Source organism: Mesoplodon densirostris (genome assembly GCF_025265405.1).
Source record: "Mesoplodon densirostris isolate mMesDen1 chromosome Y unlocalized genomic scaffold, mMesDen1 primary haplotype SUPER_Y_unloc_2, whole genome shotgun sequence".
Lineage (NCBI taxonomy): Eukaryota > Metazoa > Chordata > Mammalia > Artiodactyla > Ziphiidae > Mesoplodon > Mesoplodon densirostris.
The window spans coordinates 1490495-1510186 of NW_026778237.1; the positions used below are offsets into that span (position 1 = coordinate 1490495).

At 39.8% G+C, this 19692-nt stretch overlaps 1 protein-coding gene and 1 pseudogene across 13 annotated transcripts in view; one reads left to right on the plus strand and one right to left on the minus strand.

The window, feature by feature from the left end:
• The window catches only part of LOC132483004 (ferritin light chain-like), a 68402-nt gene extending 56653 nt beyond the window's left edge, over positions 1–11749 (minus strand). For all 13 annotated transcript variants that reach the window (XR_009531043.1, XR_009531041.1, XR_009531039.1 and 10 more), the window contains exon 1: positions 11588–11749. The gene's annotated coding sequence lies outside the window, so the exon portion shown is untranslated. The remainder of the gene's footprint in view (positions 1–11587) is intronic.
• Positions 1–19692, plus strand: part of LOC132483040 (centrosomal protein of 78 kDa-like) — a 360457-nt pseudogene that overhangs the window by 263520 nt on the left and 77245 nt on the right.

Sequence of the window (19692 nt, forward strand, 5' to 3'; positions counted from 1 at the left end):
TTTACAAAATCAAAATCCATTATATACCAAAGATAACCCCTAGACATTAATTATAGAGAGTCCACTTTGAAACAGCATACATAGTTACTCATAAATCTTCTGTAGTTGAAAGCTTTTAGCTATGAAATTCTTCCTCCTTCATATGAGGACTTTATGTTCCATAATGAAGGAAAATTGTTCCTACTTTGGGACAATTTGCCTTCTTTATTTAAGTGATACTAGTCCTTTGGCTGCCCAGAAATTTTAAAAACAACTGATAACTACATCTACTGCCTGCAAGAGAATAAAGGAAAAGGAGCATAGGAGGCAATCTCATACATTATTGATAAACACATACAAAGACAATATTCGTACAAAGCTATTTCTCCATATAGCAACTCTGAATTTTATTAATAAATACATATATATATATCAAACATTAAAAAAAGAATAAAATCCAATATGAGTACATTTGCTCTTTTTTTGCAATTAGTTCCAGGATTCTATTTTAGATTATTACTTCATATCTGCGAGAGTTGGGTGTGTGTCTGTGTGTTTGGTTTTGTGGAAGTTGCATTGTGCTAAATTTAACATTTCTTTCTTGAATTAAATGGCTTTTGTTATCCCTTGGGAATACTGAAGATAGCAACAGCAGATTACTACCTACCGGTGGAAAAGTATAAATAGCAATTTTAGCTGCTAGTGATTCTGAAATTGCCCTTAACTTTGTCCTTCTAAAAATGCTCCAAGAATTACTTTGCAAATCCACAGATTTACTATCCATATTCAAGTCATTTACGTGGACAAAGAATGTAGCCTGCGGTATCAGTAACAAAGGATGTTACAGCCATCAAGCCATCAGCCACTGAAGCCACCCCCAATGCTGCACCCTGAGGGGATTCAGGATGGAGAAAACAGGATACTGGCCCTAGATAATTAAAGTGCATATCAAGGGAATGATTTCCATGAGACCAGATTCTTGCATCTCACCATATATAGAAAAGTACTAAATTTATTAACTTAAGATATCTAGTTTCTTTAATTAACAGTAATCTTTTGATGTTCCAACTACCTGGGTTTTTTTTTGCAAGAACCCCTAAATATCCTGTGCCCTCCCTTACCTCTTCAGAACAGTCCCTCAGAGCTATCTGAGAGGCTGTCTCCTGATTTAAGTCCTCAGTATGTCCTCCAAATAAAACATAATTCTCAACTTTTAGGTTGTGCATTTTTTTTCAGTCAACATTTAACTGTATGGCTCACGTAGGTACTATGCCTAGATGTAGTGGGATGAGCTGTAAATTATTAAAACTAGATAAATTCTGTCAGCTCTACCACTAGCTGAGATCAGGCTTTCTTCTCTGGATACTTCTGTCATAGACCTTGGCAGATATGGGGTCTGTGTTGGTCTTAAAATTATTCTTAGAATTGTGGGGACTCATTCATTCTTTCAGCAAATTTTACTGCTTATATTCTATGTGTCAGTTACAGTGCTGGGTCTTGAAATACAGAAGTCAACACACGAAAATACAAGGATAAAACACATTTTCTACCATATTAACTTTTTTCATTCATTAATTCATCCCTAAGTCAGTCAACACGCATCTTCTTATTGAATACTGATGAGGGGTCAAATGCTACGCTAAACACTGAGTATATAACTGCAAATGAGATGGATAGGACCTGATTTTGATGTCACTACTATCTTTTGTCCTGCCATATAATGGGACAGTTTCATTATTCCCTTTACCCTAAGTTTTTATCACAAATTGCTAATGAAAATAAAACTGTTAGTGGAGTTTCAACATGCATAGGTAAATGAGAACAGAGAACTCGCCTTTCGCATGCCCCATTCTCCTCCTTCTAACTCCCTATGTGAACTCACTTTGTGCCAAGACCAAGAATTTGTGCCCCAATAAGAACCGAGCTGATTTCCTCACACTGACTGGGGCTATTGCTCACTTAGAAGACTTGATGCTTAATTTTGATAAGCAACTAGAAGACCATGGAGACAACCTATAAAAATGATTTGTCTTGGGAGAAAATACTAAAAAGGGTTAATGTGCTGTTCCACATGTCTAACCTCCTGGGATTAAACCACAGGCACCAAGGTCACCAAGTGTACTTGGCAACAATGAGCTAAAAATGAAAAGAAAAGCATCATACTGTTATTGTATTCATCTTCCCCCAAGGCACTCTCTGAGAAACACCACAACCACTAAGGGAATTGAGAACAGCTTCCTTGTGGGGTAGGTTATGTATGCATCTTTTTCCAAGAAGTTAAATCATATCCAGCTATCAGCACATCTTACTTAAGGTGATTGTAATGTATGAGATTAAATGTTCCCGACTGGAAACCTTCTTGTCCTCAATTCATTGGCTATACTGGATTTTTTTTCTTGGGTCAGACCTCCAGAATTCTATCAGAAATCGTTCCTTTGGGGAGACTAGGCCTTCCCAGAAACTCAGGAAACTGAAATGGAGACAGCAAGAGAGAAGGAAATTATTTGGACATATAGACCTCAATTGTTTGGTTTTAAGTAAACGTCCAAGCAAACATCTTCTAAATGGTATAATAACTTTAGGGAAATTCACGGTTTATAAGTTTGTGTACTGATAAACTGAACACACTATAAGAGTACAGGTTGCATTTTGTGTCTTCAACTCAAGCAAAGACTTCAAAAAAGGCCCAGTTTTCCTTTGTTCATTAAGACACAAAGAGAGGGCCCCGTGCCCCCGCCACCGCTGTCGCCGCCTCGGCGTCCCCCGGCTCCAGTACCTCTCCTAGGACAGTGCCGCCGCCACCGCTCGGCCCTGCCCGCCGCCTGCGCCGCAGAGCCCTTATGCGCTCCCGGATGGCGCCTTCCTCCCCGGACCGGTTTATAATGTAATAAGTCAAGAATTTTATCATACAGTGGAGTAGCTTAACAACTCTCTATGTGCTTCCCATGATATGTTCTCTACATTGTGAAAAGCTCTTGGTGCTGCAGCCAGGAGTCAGTGCTGTGCCTCTGAGGTGAGAGAGCCAACTTCAGGACACTGGTCCACAAGAGACCTCCCAGCTCCACGTAATATCAAGCAGCGAAAATCTCGCAGAGAACTCCATCTCAACACCAACACCCAGCTTATCTCAATGACCAGCAAGCTACAGTGCTGGACTCCCTATGCCAAACAACCAGCAAGACAGGAACACAACCCCACCCATTAGCAGAGAGGCTGCCTAAAATCATAATAAGGCCACAGACACCCCAAAACACACCACCAGACGTGGACCTGCCCACCAGAAAGACAAGATCCAGCCTAATCCACCAGAACACAGGCACCCTCCACCAGGAAGCCTACACAACCCACTGAACCAACTTTAGCCACTGGGGACAGATACCAAAAACGACGGGAACTACGAACCTACAGCCTGCAAAAAGGAGACCCCAAACACAGTAAGATAAGCAAAATGAGAAGACAGAAAAACAGACAGCAGATGAAGGAGCAAGATGAAAACCCACCACACCTAACAAATGAAGAGGAAATAGGCAGTCTCCCTGAAAAAGAATTCAGAATAATGATAGTAAAGATGATCCAAAATCTTGGAAATAGAATAGTGAAAATGCAAGAAACATTTAACAAGGACCTAGAAGAACTAAAGATGAAACAAGCAATGATGAACAACACAATAAATGAAATTAAAAATACTCTAGAAGGGATCAATAGCAGAATAACTGAGGCAGAAGAACGGATAAGTGACCTGGAAGATAAAATAGTGGAAATAACCGATGCAGAGCAAAATAAAGAAAAAAGAATGAAAAGAACAGAGGACAGTCTCAGAGACCTCTGGGACAACATTAAACGCACCAACATTCGAATTATAGGGGTTCCAGAAGAAGAAGAGAAAAAGAAAGGGATTGAGAAAATATTTGAAGAGATTATAGTTGAAAACTTCCCTAATATGGGAAAGGGAATAGTTAATCAAGTCCAGGAGGCACAGAGAGTCCCATACAGAATAAATCCAAGGAGAAATACACCAAGACACATATTAATCAAACTGTCAAAAATTAAACACAAAGAAATCATATTAAAAGCAGCAAGGGAAAAACAACAAATAACACACAAGGGAATCCCCATCAGGTTAACAGCTGATCTCTCAGCAGAAACTCTACAAGCCAGAAGGGAGTGGCAGGACATAATTAAAGTGATGAAGGAGAGAAACCTGCAACCAAGATTACTCTACCCAGCAAGGGTCTCATTCAGATTTGATGGAGAAAATAAAACCTTTACAGACAAGCAAAAGCTGAGAGAGTTCAGCACCACCAAACCAGCTTTACAACAAATGCTAAAGGAACTTCTCTAGGCAAGAAACACAGCAGAAGGAATATACCTACAATAACGAACCCAAAGCAATTAAGGAAATGGGAATAGGAACATACATATCAATAATTACCTTAAATGTAAATGGACTAAATGCTCCCACCAAAAGACACAGAGTGGCTGAATGGATACAAAAACAAGACCCATATATATGCTGTCTACAAGAGACCCACTTCAGACCTAGAGACACATACAGATTTAAAGTAAGGGGATGGAAAAAGATATTCCATGCAAATGGGAATCAAAAGAAAGCTGGAGAGGCAATTCTTATATCAGACAAAATAGACTTTAAAATAAAGACTATTAGAAGAGACAAAGAGGGACACTACATAATGATCAAGGGATCGATCCAAGAAGAAGATATAACAATTGTAAATATTTATGCACCCAACATAGGAGCACCTCAATACATAAGGCAAATACTAACAGCCATAAAAGGGGAAATCGACAGTAACACACTCATAGTAGGGGACTTTAACACCACACTTTCACCAATGGACAGATCATCCAAAATGAAAATAAATAAGGAAACACAAGCTTTAAATGATACATTAAACAAGATGGACTTAACTGATATTTATAGGACATTCCATCCAAAAACAAAAGAATACACATTTTTCTCAAGTGCTCATGGAACATTCTCCAGGATAGATCATATCTTGGGTCACAAATCAAGCCTTGGTAAATTTAAGAAAATTGAAATTGTATCAAGTATCTTTTCCGACCACAATGCTATGAGACTAGACATCAATTACAGGAAAAGATCTGTAAAAAATACAAACACATGGAGGCTAAACAATACACTACTCAATAACGAAGGGACCACGGAAGAAATCAAAGAGGAAATAAAAAAATACCTAGAAACAAATAACAATGGAGACACGACGACCCAAAACCTATGGGACGCAGCAAAAGCAGTTCTAAGGGGGAAGTTTATAGCAATACAATCCCACCTTAAGAAACAGGAAACATCTAGAGTAAACAACCTGACCCTGCACCTAAAGCAATTAGAGAAAGAAGAACAAAAAACCCCCAAAGCTAGCAGAAGGAAAGAAATCATAAAGATCAGATCAGAAATAAATGAAAAAGAAATGAAGGAAACAATAGCAAAGATCAATAAAACTAAAAGCTGGTTCTTTGAGAAGATAAGCAAAATTGACAAACCATTAGCCAGACTCATCAAGAAAAAAAGGGAGAAGACTCAAATCAATAGAATTAGAAATGAAAAAGGAGAAGTAACAACTGACACTGGAGAAATACAAAAGATCATGAGAGATTACTATAAGCAACTCTATGCCAATAAAATGGACAACCTGGAAGAAATGGACAAATTCTTAGAAATGCACAACCTGCCAAGACTGAATCAGGAAGAAACAGAAAATATGAACAGACCAATCACAAGCACTGAAATTGAAACTGTGATTAAAAATCTTCCAACAAACAAAAGCCCAGGACCAGATGGCTTCACAGGCGAATTCTATCAAACATTTAGAGAAGAGCTAACACCTATCCTTCTCAAACTCTTCCAAAACATAGCAGAGGGAGGAACACTCCCCAACTCATTCTACAAGGCCACCATCACGCTGATACCAAAACCAGACAAGGATGTCACAAAGAAAGAAAACTACAGGCCAATATCACTGATGAACATAGATGCAAAAATCCTCAACAAAATACTAGCAAACAGAATCCAACAGCACATTAAAAGGATCATACACCATGATCAAGTGGGGTTTATTCCAGGAATGCAAGGATTCTTCAATATATGCAAATCAATCAATGTGAGAAACCATGTTAACAAGTTGAAGGAGAAAAACCATATGATCATCTCAATAGATGCAGAGAAAGCTTTCGACAAAATTCAACACCCATTTATGATAAAAACCTTGCAGAAAGTAGGCATAGAGGGAACTTTCCTCAACATAATAAAGGCCATATATGACAAACCCACAGCCAATATTGTCCTCAATGGTGAAAAACTGAAACCATTTCCACTAAGATCAGGAACAAGACAAGGCTGCCCACTCTCACCACTCTTATTCAACCTAGTTTTGGAAGTTTTAGCCACAGCAATCAGAGAAGAAAAGGAAATAAAAGGAATCCAAATTGGAAAAGAAGAAGTAAAGCTGTCACTGTTTGCAGATGACATGATGCTATACCTAGAGAACCCTAAAGATGCTACCAGAAAACTACTAGAGCTAATCAATGAATTTGGTAAAGTAGCAGGATACAAAATTAATGCACAGAAATCTCTGGCATTCCTGTACACTAATGATGAAAAATCTGAAAATGAAATCAAGAAAACACTCCCATTTACCATTGCAACAAAAAGAATAAAATATCTAGGAATAAACCTACCTAAGGAGACAAAAGACCTGTATGCAGAAAATTATAAGACACTGATGAAAGAAATTAAAGATGATACAAATAGATGGAGAGATATACCATGCTCCTGGATTGGAAGAATCAATATTGTGAAAATGACTCTACTACCCAAAGCAACCTACAGATTCAATGCAAGCCCTATCAAACTACCACTGGCATTTTTCACAGAACTAGAACAAAAAATTTCAAAATTTCTTTGAAAAACAAAAGACCCCGAATAGCCAAAGCAATCTTGAGAACGAAAAAAGGAGCTGGAGGAATCAGGCTCCCTGACTTCAGACTATACTACAAAGCTACAGTAATCAAGACAGTGTGGTACTGGCACAAAAACAGAAAGATAGATCAATGGAACAGGATAGAAAGCCCAGAGGTAAACCCACGCACATATGGTCACCTCATGTTTGATAAAGGAGGCAGGAATGTACAGTGGAGAAAGGACAGCCTCTTCAATAAGTGGTGCTGGGAAAACTGGACAGGGACATGTAAAAGTATGAGATTAGATCACTCCCTAACACCATACACAAAAATAAGCTCAAAATGGACTAAAGACCTAAATGTAAGGCCAGAAACTATCAAACTCTTAGGGGAAAAACATAGGCAGAACACTCTATGACATAAATCACAGCAAGATCCTTTTGGACCCACCTCCCAGAGAAATGGAAATAAAAACAAAGATAAATAAATGGGACCTGATGAAACTTCAAAGTTTTTTCACAGCAAAGGAAACCATAAACAAGACCAAAAGACAACCCTCAGAATGGGAGAAAATATTTGCAAATGAAGCAACTGACAAAGGATTAATCTCCAAACTTTATAAACAGCTCATGCAGCTCAATAGCAAAAAAACAAACAACCCAATCCAAAAATGGGCAGAAGACTTAAATAGGCATTTCTCCAAAGAAGATATACAGACTGCCAACAAACACATGAAAGAATGCTCAACATCATTAATCATTAGAGAAATGCAAATCAAAACTACAATGAGATATCATCTCACACCAGTCAGAATGGCCATCATCAAGAAATCTAGAAACAATAAATGCTGGAGAGGGTGTGGAGAAAAGGGAACACTCTTGCACAGCTGGTGGGAATGTGAATTGGTACAGCCACTATGGAGAACAGTATGGAGGTTCCTTAAAAAACTAAAAATAGAACTACCATATGATCCAGCAATCCCACTACTGGGCATATACCCTGAGAAAACCATAATTCAAAAAGAGACATGTACCAAAATGTTCATAGCAGCCCTATTTACAATAGCCCGGAGGTGGAAACAACCTAAGTGTCCATCATCGGATGAATGGATAAAGAAGATGTGGCACATATATACAATGGAATATTACTCAGCCATAAAAAGAAACGAAACTGAGCTATTTGTAATGAGGTGGATAGACCTAGAGTCTGTCATACAGAGTGAAGTAAGTCAGAAAGAGAAAGACAAATACCGTATGCTAACACATATATATGGAATATAAGAAAAAAAAATGTCATGAAGAACCTAGGGGTAAAACGGGAATAAAGACACAGACCTACTTGAGAATGGACTTGAGGATATGGGGAGGGGGAAGGGTAAGCTGTGACAAAGCGAAAGAGAGGCATGGACATATATACACTACCAAACGTAGGGTAGATAGATAGTGGGAAGCAGCTGCAGAGCACAGGGAGATCAGCTCGGTGCTTTGTGACTGCCTGGAGGGGAGGGATGGGGAGGGTGGGAGGGAGGGAGATGCATGAGGGAGGGGATGTGGGAACAGATGTATATGTATGACTGATTCACTTTGTTATAAAGCAGAAACTAATAAAAAAAAAAAAAAGCATGAACTAAGATATCTGTGACTTGTAAAAAAAAAAAAAAAAGAACTTAGAAGAGAACTTAAAAATAAAGACATAAAGAACAGGTTGAAACAGCGCAGAAATCTGGCAATTAAGAGGCCATTGATAACTTTCAAAATAGCACTTTTTCTACCCATTCTCAGTGGAGGCAAAGTCTTATTAATCCTACTATTTCTTTTTCTGTTTTTCAAAATCTCAGGATAAGTCTATTTCAATTGTAGCTAATGGCAGTAATGCAGCACCAGAAAGTGCCTTTTGTAAGGAGAGGTAACTTTGAATCCTAAATCGGTACTCAAGTCTTAAATTACTGATAACACTGACCACCCACCAGACTAAATGTTTTTTTTTTTACGTGATTGGAAAGCAACAGATTGATTTCAATTCTATCTTGTCAAATCTACAAAAAAGTTCCTACAGTTCATTTAGCAACTAATAGCGTAAATCCTTCTATTTGGTATTACTCCTCCTCCTTAACACCGGGCAATTAATTTTGCCTGTCTCTGGGAAACGTTTTTAACAAAAGAAATAGAGTCATAAATCAGTTTCGGTTAGGAAATCATACAACTATTTCTACCTAGGGCTTTGAATTTAGAAACTTTCCTCAGAAATTGTTTAAATATAACGAAGCCCAAATTCAGAAATACCTTAAATTTAATTATCTTAGTTGCACTAAAATAACAAATTCTATTTTCTATCTTGTTTTCTTTCTTCCCCAGAAGGCTTCTCCAACCCTAATCCATAACTTCATGCATTCATCTCACCTAGACAATCACTGGCAGGTATGTTGCCGGCTTTGGCGGCTCCAGTCCCCTAATCCTGACCCATTTCTTGCCAAAGAATTCAGTTTCTTCAGAAACCAAGTAACAGACATTTCAATTTCTAACCATCATTAGCATATTTTCATGTACTAATACTCAACATAAAAACACCTTTCAAAATTACAGAAATTTTTACTGTACTTAAGATCAATTGCACTCACCTGTATTTCGTAAACCTTGGGCTACTTTCTAAAAAATGAATTATTATTTTAATATGTTTTTCACTTATTATTCAGAATAATTATTCATAGAATTAAATATTTTACAATTAGGTAAGAAAGGTGGAAAATAGTTTTGCTATTCTTGTTCTCTGTTCTCTCTTCTACTTGGTGTGCCTGAGTCAAAATTTTAGAATATTGAAAATTTAATATTTCAAACCCAAACCACATTTAAAGATGATAATAACAACAAGCCAAAAAAATGTTGGTCCAGAGGTTTGCATGGTCCGGGGAACAGTTCTCTGAGTGGGCCATTTGGAGTGGGATTTGCCCACCCCTCTCCACTCCTTCTGCCTCATATACTGAAGATAGAGACAAAGAAACCAACTCAAATCTTTTCAAAGTGTATTTACAAAGAGAATTTGTAATCAGAAAAACAATAATGATATATAATAGAAGTAACATGATTTTTCAGAACCAGTATCTTGTTCTAAAGGCAATATTTAAAAAGAAGGTACGAAGGTTAGCTATAAACCCTGGCCCTCTTTTTCATTGATCTCCTATTTTAATTTGTTAAAATAAAATCCATGATCTTTTGAGTCAAACTGTCTCTTTAATTTCAGATTTAAAGATAACAAATCTCTTTTTAAATGGAATATTGGCACACAGACACCACACAGTCTGGCTTACTGCAACTGTTCTCTGTTGGTGAAGTGGCACATTTGCAATCCCCACCATAGCAATCTTCACCATTTCACAGAATATCATTCAATTGTACATCCCTAGGTGGGCAACAAGAATGGGCACTTGAGCTCAGCAGAAAGGCGTTTGTGGGGAAATCCTAGGTCAGAACCCCTAAAAGGGGAGACTAACTTGAAGATGCCCAAATAACCTGAGGTTTACCTTGGCCACCTCCCCTGGCTTTCTGACTACCTGTGGGAAAAGCCTCTCTGGAAACTCTTTTAGGTTATTGGGGGAATCCTAGGACAAATACACTGCTTGTTTTTGCAGGAGGACTTGCCCCATACCCTACCCAGCTAGGTGTCTCACAACCTAGCTGGACTAAAAAAGCTTCAAGAAAAACGGGATAGACTGACAGTTGCATTTCTACTTCCACCTATTCTTATGCACATGGAGTAAAATATGTAGGTATAGCCCTCTTTCTCACACCCCAACAGATTCTGCTGTCCTTGAAACCCATCTGGTAGCTGCAGTGACTGCAATGAAGGGAGTTATCGGAAACCATGTTGGTACTGGGTTTAAAGGATTTTTCATGCCATGCATTTTGGGGAAGGACACAGGTAATAGTCCAAACGTGGTATAAGGCAATGCCCGTTCTGGGTCCTTGAAAAATCAGTCACGGAACAGAGGTGGTGGACAGGAGCTGACAACAGCTGGCTTATTAATGGGCACAGCATCCCCGGGGTGGGGGTGGGAGGAATCAATGAAATGATTGACAAGAGAAGATGGTAAATGAAGGGAAAAGTGGGGACAAGTGCTGCTCAACCCAAGCTGAACTCCAGGAGGTAAGTTTCTCCTCTAATTTGAGATTCCTTCTAAAGGTTCAATATTGAAGTGGGTGTTTGACGTTGAAATGTGCAGACCCATTCTGATAACTGGAAAGGGAGAAGACTGAGGAAGGCAAAAGGAGGGGGAAGATTTCCGATTACTTCTCCAGGCTGCTGACAAGAACCTGCTGCTCGCAAACCACAAATTAACCAAGCGAAGGTTGAAGGTAGCAACGTAAAAGTGCAACTCAAATTATTTTACATTCTGAATCCTCTTCAATATCTAAGCGAGTGTGGCACAGCAATGGTTGATTATCTTAAGATTACAGAGGCTGACCGCCTTCTTTGTTTGCCCAGTAACACCGCTCCTCCAATAATCTCAAGCACTTGGCTGATTAACATTTCAATTCCAGTTGTTGCTCCTTTTCCCATTGCAGAAGGCGGCAGGGATATTCCCCTTCTTCCCTCTGTATTACAAACCCCATTACTAACCAAGCAGAAAGCACCGCGCAGTGTGGCCGAGGCTAATAATAGCCGGGCTGCTTACCTTCTCCGGAGGGATCGAATCAGCGCATGTCCCCGCGCCGGCTGCCCCGGGGCCGCAGTGCCGCCGCGCCGGGTCTGTGCTTGGTCAGTTCGGCCGGCCCCACCCCCCCTGCCAGCTGCAGCAGCTGCTCCCGCCGCTCCCGCCGCCGAGCTCCGGCCGCAGGAAGTCATCCCCCGCGCCGGGCCGGATCGCCACATTCCGCGCCAGCCGCGGGGGGAGAGGGGCCTCTCCCGGCTGCGGGCACCGGCTCCTGGAAACTGCGCTCCACGATCGCTACCCTTCCCGGTTGTAGGGTTATTTTCTAGGAACGCTTTTACAGAAGAAGCGTCGCCGGCTGGTGGACCGAGAGAGAAGAGCCAGAGTGACTTTCCCTGCAGAGCGCCGTTCCTCGGAGCGCTCCCCCGTCACTCCCGCGGCATGGACGGCTCCATTCCGCTGTGTGGGTTTTCCACCCTGTTCATCTTCCTTATCTGTATTGTTCATTTCGCTGAATTTGAGAGTGGGGTTAGCTCTTAAGATATCATTCAAACACTCCGAAAATATTTTAAATTGGCGACTAGTTTTTCTAAGCCCCTTGTAGCGAGCTCCACTTCCCCCCCCACACACACAGTTACTCGCACGTACACACCCAGCCAAACCACTCACAATTAGGAAAGCTGGGACCTCTCGCCCTCTTGCCTACGTAATGGAACAGGAAACTCCCAAAGGAGTGGGGAAGTAGGACCGGCTAGCGAAAGCACTCGAGGAAAGAGAGAGGGGTCGCCCCAAGATTCTGTTGCTGTTTAGTGGTGTCCTTACTGGACAGATGTTCCCCCTCTAACCCCCTGGCCTCGCCCCAAGTGGAATGGCTGGTCTGGTGACAGCTGTAACATTTGAAAACAAAGAGGCTGAAGCCACATTAACAGATGGCTGCATCTCTTTCTTTCCCGAAGGATTGATCAGAATTGGCTTTAAGAATAATATTAGCATATACGTATATAATAAGCCCTTTCCTTCTCTCTTTAAATTGGCACCAGCTATTAACAGGTTTCTCTCTCTCTCTCATCTTCCTCCCTCCCTCCTTCCCTCCCTCCCTCTCCTAAGCTGACCAGATCATCAGTTTCCGGACTTAAGGGGGGAAAAAAGGCCAAGGATGTGCTCTCTTTACAGCTGAACCAGGGTTTATTTTCCCAGTGTTGAGCCATTCCCAAGTAGAGAGGCTCTTTGACACTAGGGTTCTCTGTGAGTGAACTTCTCACATTCAGCTTGCTTTTGGAATTGCCCATCACTAGGTCCTGGCCAGTTTTATCCTTGGATTTGTCCAGCAACCTAAACAGTATAATTTCACAAGGCCAAGGCAGTACTTTTAATCTAGGAAGAGTTCCCAACTCTCTGTTTGGCAGTTCCAAAATTAGGAGGTAGTGTAGCAAACAGTTTCAACAAGGCTCAGTAAGAATTCTTGACCCTAGAATGTGGGCTTTTTAAAAGCTGGAACAACCTAATTCATCTCTCTGAGTTTCACTTTCATAAAATTAGACCTCACCAAAGAGCAGGGGATTCTTAATATGTATCAAAGTGTATGTGGAATCTGGATGGGAATATTACATCTTTAATTTCACTAACCTCTAACTGCAATTTAGTATTTAGCATGTCCTTTAAATCTAAATGCAGACAACAAACCACAATAATATTAGGAGTACCTGTGACTATATCCCTAGCAGATGTCACAGACAATTTCCTAAGGCACTTTTTATAGATATCTCAAAGTATCCCTACTCTGATGTTACAATCAAATCATCATTACCTTTTTTGTTTTATCTAATAGACTATATCTATTTTAGAATGGTTTTAGATATACAGAAAAATTAAGAGTTCTTATATATCTCATTCCCAATTTCCTCTATTATTGACACCGTACACTAGTGTGGTACCTTTTTTTACAATTAATGAGCCAATATTAATACAATAATATTAACCAGAGTCTGTACTTTATTCAGATTTCCTTGGCTTTTGCCTAGTGTCCTTAATTCCATTTCAGGCTTCCATCCAGGACACCACATTACGTTTAGTTATCAAGCCCCCTTAGGCTCCTCTTGGCTGTGGTAGTTTCTCGGGCTTTTCTTGTTTTTGATAACCTTGACAGTTTTTTATTTATTTATTTATTTATTTTGGCTGGGTTGGGTGTTCATTGCTGCGCGCGGGCTTTCTCTAGTTGCGGAGAGCGGGGGTTACTCTTCGTTGCAGTGCGCTGGCCCCTCATTGAAGTGGCCTCTCTCGTTGTGGAGCACGGGCTGTAGGCGCGTGGGCCTCCGTAGTTGCAGCACATGGGCTCAGTAGTTGTGGCTCACGGGCTTAGTTGCTCCCTGGCATGTGGGATCTTCCCAGGCCAGGGCTCGAACCCGTGTCCCCTGCATTGGCAGGTGGACTCTCAACCACTGCGCCACCAGGGAAGCCCCAACGTTGACGGTTTTGAGGAGCAGTGATCAAGTGTTTTGTAGCATACCTCACTAATGTAAACTGTCCAATACTTTTCTCATGGTAAGACTGGGATTATGGTTTATTGGGAGGACAACCAGATAGAGTGCCTTTTTTATAACATCTTCTCAAGGGTACATGCTGTCAACGTGATTTGGCTGTTGATGTTGACCTTGATAACTTGGCTGGGGTCATGTCTCAGATTTCTCCACTGTAAAGTTACTCCCCCACCCCTTCCACACGACACTTGTTGGAAGGAAGTCACTGTGTGAAGCACAAACCCAAGGAGTGGAGAGTTATGATCCACCTCCTTGAGGACAGATATGTACATAAAGTATTTGGAATTCTTCCACACAGAGTTGTCTATTTCCCCCAAATATTAATTTATTCAATTATTGATATTTATTTATAACAGTATAGACTCGTGGATATCTATTTTATCCTTTGGGTTATAATCCAATACTACTTTATTTTGTTGTTTGAATTGTTCCAGCTTTGGTCATTGGGAGCTTTTGCTTTTGGCGCCTGTGCTCCTTTGACATACTCCCTTTGGGGTGTGTGAGTTTGTGTGTGTGTGTGTATCTGTGTGTATATGTGTTTAGCATGCATGTTTGTGTGTGTGTTTAACATTTCCTGACTTTCTGGTACCACAAGGTGCTCCAGGCTCATTTTGTGTATTTCCTGCCCCAGTCCTAGAATTAGTCATTTCTCTGAGGAGCCCTGATTCCTTTTATTGGAGAGTAGTAATAGAAACCAAGATCTGGGCTCTAGATGTGCTGCTGCTAATGGGGTATTATTTGATTAGGCTCTCTTCACTGAGAGAACAAAGAAATATATATGTATAGTAACCCATGTATATACACATATCAGTAAATATTTCTATATATAACTATCTATATCTATATTGAGCTGAGTGTATACTGATGTCTGCAACTATAATCCATTAATGCTGAGATTAGTTTAGCTTTCTCCTCTTGTTTATCTGTAAATTCATACTTCAATATTGAGAAATGTGGCTACGACCATCCACCATATATTTATTTAATTGTTCAATTTCAGTACACATGTATCAGAATTGTTAACCCATCACCCCAACATCACTATTTTTAAGTATAGTAGTTAATAGAGTCTCTGTTGTATCTTGTTATTTAATGAGTTTAAATACCCATTCGTTTCTATATCACAAATTTGGTTTTTAAAATATTCTAATGACTGCATTTAAAACATAGTAGCTAGTTTCTTTTGAGATTCTATGTGTTATATTTTATGAATTTAAAAGTGTTATTTTAAGACTATTTAAATGGGCTACTCCATATTGTCAAAGGGATCCACAGTAAAAAGAAGGTTAGGATCTCAACCTCACAAAGATTATTGTCAGTTTATAAGGAGATGATGTGAAATTGTCTGGTGCAAATGTTGGGAGCTCATGCTTGATAAGTGTTCGCTTTGTCCACTTGGGCAGGCTTCTTTGTCCTTTAAAGTTCTAAATACCTTGGAAGAGAGAACATGCTAAACCTTATGGTTAATAATTTATAATGTTGGGGAAGGATTTGCTAGGTATCAGTGTTGCAGGTAAAGGTCCATATAAGGTTGACGGAGGATGAGAAGAAGACAAGGGTGACCCTGAAGGCCAGGGGTTTTGTAGTTGAACAGACTGGGGATGGGATCCTTCCATTCACAGCCTGACTTTGTCTCATTTTTGAAACAAGGAGAACAATGGCTATTACATAGGCTTGTCCTTAAGAGTGAAAGTAGATGTTTAATCTTTTCTTTCAATTTGTTCGAGACAGTGGGGATTAAGTGTGGCGATTTGGGACACTCACATAACATATTGGATGGTCCTTCCTTGTATAGTTTTCACTCTGTGAAGCCAGACTCACTGGAGGTATAGATAGTTTCTCATGATAATTCAGGCTCCTTCATCCATGAAAGTACTCTTGCCAGGTGCTTTTTACTCATAGAAGACAATCAATGTTGATGGTGCTTGGGATAAAACAAAAATTAAAGATATTAAATGGCAGGAATTAACTGCTTCAGATGCTATACCATGGCGAGAGACATAGGGAAAAGAGAAAGAAAAAAAATGAAATGAGAAATGTCTTACGTCGACATGTACGGTTTGAATCTATCTGCTTGGAACTTGACATACACCAGTCTGCCAAATAATTTAATTTAATGAATAGTGGCTAGGGTGAGGTGAAATAGATCAGTTTTTTAATCTATGACTTTTCATTGAAGAACCCTTTTTTAAAAAACAATCTTCGGATCATTACTTTGAGGTCTGCAGTAATTTCTTTCTGATATTCTGGAATTACAGATCAAATGGCCTCATGATATCATGCGTCTCCGCAAAGGACAATATGAAAACCTGAGCCAGAGGCCCTGGGTGCCTGAAGCTGTCAGCATTAGAACCACTCCTTTGGTTTAAGGAGCCCTTCCAGGGCTTCCCTGGTGGCGCAGTGGTTGAGAGTCCGCCTGCTGATGCAGGGGACACGGGTTTGTGCCCCGGTCCGGAAGGATCCCACATGCCGAGGAGCAGCTGGGCCCGTGAGCCATGGCTGCTGGGCCTGCGCGTCCGGAGCCTGTGCTCTGCAACGGGAGAGGCCACAGCAGTGAGAAGCCCACGTAATGCAAAAAAAAATCAATTTAGCAGAGATTAGCTTCTCAGATCTATTATGGAGAGGAGTTGTCAGGGTGATTTGGCCCAGGCATCTGTCATCCACTGACTGCCAGGTCTCCTGTCCTCTTCACTACATAGGGATCTGCCTAAAGCTGGGAATTTAGTTTACTAGGAAAGAATTGGGCACTCATTGCATGACAATCAATATTGTTTTACATAATTTTGACTTATGAGAAAGGGTAGGAGGAGAATTTCTATACTAATAGTACCTTTGTGTGTGTGTGTGTGTGTGTGGTAGCTGCTCAGCTTAGGTTGATTAATCATACTCTACAGAAATCTTAAAATTTTATGATAAACATCTACCCTTTCAATGAGGCCAGAAATTATATCATGTAAAATATGCACAAATGTAGTCTAGGGATGACAAAGCTATAGTAATAGAAATAGAATTGCATTCAAGTAATTATAGCTGGACTAAAAATTTCCTGCATTAATATGAAAGCACGGATACAAGAGTACAAGAAAATGATCATTCATATGAAGATTGATATTTCATATTGAATATCTGTAACAGAAATAGGAAAATGGAAGAAGGGAAATGACTACAAACAGAACAGTAACTGTTTCTTTAGACATCGCTAAGAATTCACCTTGTTTTTACTGGTAAGGAGTTCACATAGAATACCAGACCTATATAATACAGGTAGTATTCTATAATTGGAAGCCTAGATTTAATTGAGAAATGTATGTGTACTTCAGTGAGATGCTTGGTAAATGGCATATGATACATTCAATAGTGTGGTGTAAGTAATTCTCAAATAAACCCTTTTAAAAATAAATCATCATGTAGAAGTCATGAAATAAAACAATGTACTTAGGCATTGCTCTTTAAATTTTTTAACCTTAAGTTTTTAAAGAATCTAAGAAAACCAAAAAATCCCTTCTGGAGAAAGGTATACTTTGAATAAAACTTTTGCATTGTAATGAATAGATTATTAAATAGTATTTATAAAGAATTATGTCTCTATAATTATTCATTTTTTAATAAAAATGAATATTCAACTTTTCAAATCAAATTTAAGCTTATAAGAAGAGGAAATTGAAATTTGATTAAAAAGTAAGTTTCAATGAACTGTGTTTGGTCATCAGGCAAGTTGATGTTCATCCATTCAGCAGATATTGATGGAGTGTCTAATATGTGCTGCTGTTCTAGGCACTAGAGCACTAGGCTCTAGGAGTGAACAAATAAATCTCTTCTTTATGGATCTTATGTTCCAGTGGAAGGAGACCACCATAAATACATAAATATAGCATGTTAGTTAGTGGAAGGACCATGAAGGAGCAGCGTAATGATGAAAGGTTTAGGGCAAGTATATAGGGTGGTCAGGGAACATTTGAGCAGAGATTTGAAAGAAGTATGGGAGCAAACCGTATGAATACACTGAAAAAGAGGCTTGGTGTATGCAGGTGGGTGGGCTTATACTTTATGTGTTCCAAAGACTAGGAGGTTAGTTGGTTTGTAGTGAAATGATCAAAGGGGAAATTGTTAGAAGATAAGGTTAGAAAGCTAGGTTAGCGAAAAATCACTTAGGGTCTTTTAGGCGATGGTCAAGAGAGAACTTTAGAGGATTAAGAATTTGTTTTTGGACATACTAAATTTGTGATGGCATGTGTGGACATGTGAAGTAGACAACTGGATATACTAGTCTGAATTTCAGCAGCAAGAGATTATCAAGGCTGTAGATGAAAATCGGTAAATCATCATGGTATTCAAAGTCTCTAGATTTAAAGATGAAATCACTTTATAAGTAGGTGTAGGCAGAGAATACATGATGTTGAAGGACTGAGCCAGGAGACACTCCATCATCTAGAGGATTCGGCAAAGGATATAAGAAGTGAGCAGGGAGATAAGACGAATTGTCTCATAAGCCAAGTGGTAGGTGTTAGAAGGAAGAGGGAGTTATTATGAATCCTACTGGTAGATGAAGATGAGAACTGATCCTTTAATATAGGACTTGCTAACATATAATAGATGTCACTAATAACCTTAAGAAGAACAGTTTCTGTGTAGTGGGGAGGACAAGAATAGGTAAGTGGGAGATAAGGCAATGAACCATCAAGTAGAGCTGTATTGTTTGAGTCGTTTTGCTCTAAAGAGGAGAAGGGCAATGGGGCCATGATTCGAAGTGGATGTGGGAAGACAGAAGGAATTTTCCCCTTTAAGATGAGCGGGATTAGATCTCTGCATGCTAGTGAAAGCATCTGGTAGAGAGCAAACAATGGAGGATACAGGGAAGAGGAGACATAGTGGAAGAGAAATCCCTGATTCAGCCAGAAGGGAGGTATCCAGTGCAGAGTAGAGGGTTCGGCCTTAGAACAGAGGACAAACATTTCTTCTGCCAAAGGACGAAGGAAGGCAGAACACGTGGTTTCAGAGAGATCCAGGTAGGATGGTAGACCTGGTGTTTGGAGTTCACGGATATTCGATTTTGATCCCTCCTGTATTCTCAGAGAATTAGGAAGCAGCTGAGAATTTAGAGGAAGACATGCTATAGACGTAAAGAAAGAGGAGTTATGAAATTGTTCTCTAGGACAGAAGAAAAGAGAATTGATTAAGCAATCAGTTTTCTATTAAGTACTAAGGGTTCACATGGGGTAAAATGATTATGAATTTAACTGAGGCAAATTAGAAAGGTTGCTCGTTTTTTTCTCCAGCCATGTTTAATTGTTTGGCCCAGATGCTGAATTGGCATAAGTTCTATTTCACTAGGGCTGGCATTTTGCACTGCCAATATGACTAAGAGTGAGGGCCAAGGGACTTCACAGTGTCTCTGCAAAAGAGTGATTCTAATGACAGACCATGGGCTCTAATCAGGGTAAGCAGAGAACTGAGGAATTACGCCTTGAGAGCTACACTTGATTTTAACTGCAGGTTGGAACACAAAACTGAAAATCTTGACTGATAATGGTACGGTAAGGGCAAACACAGCTAGAACCTCCACATTTCACTCTGTTACACAGGAATTCTCCA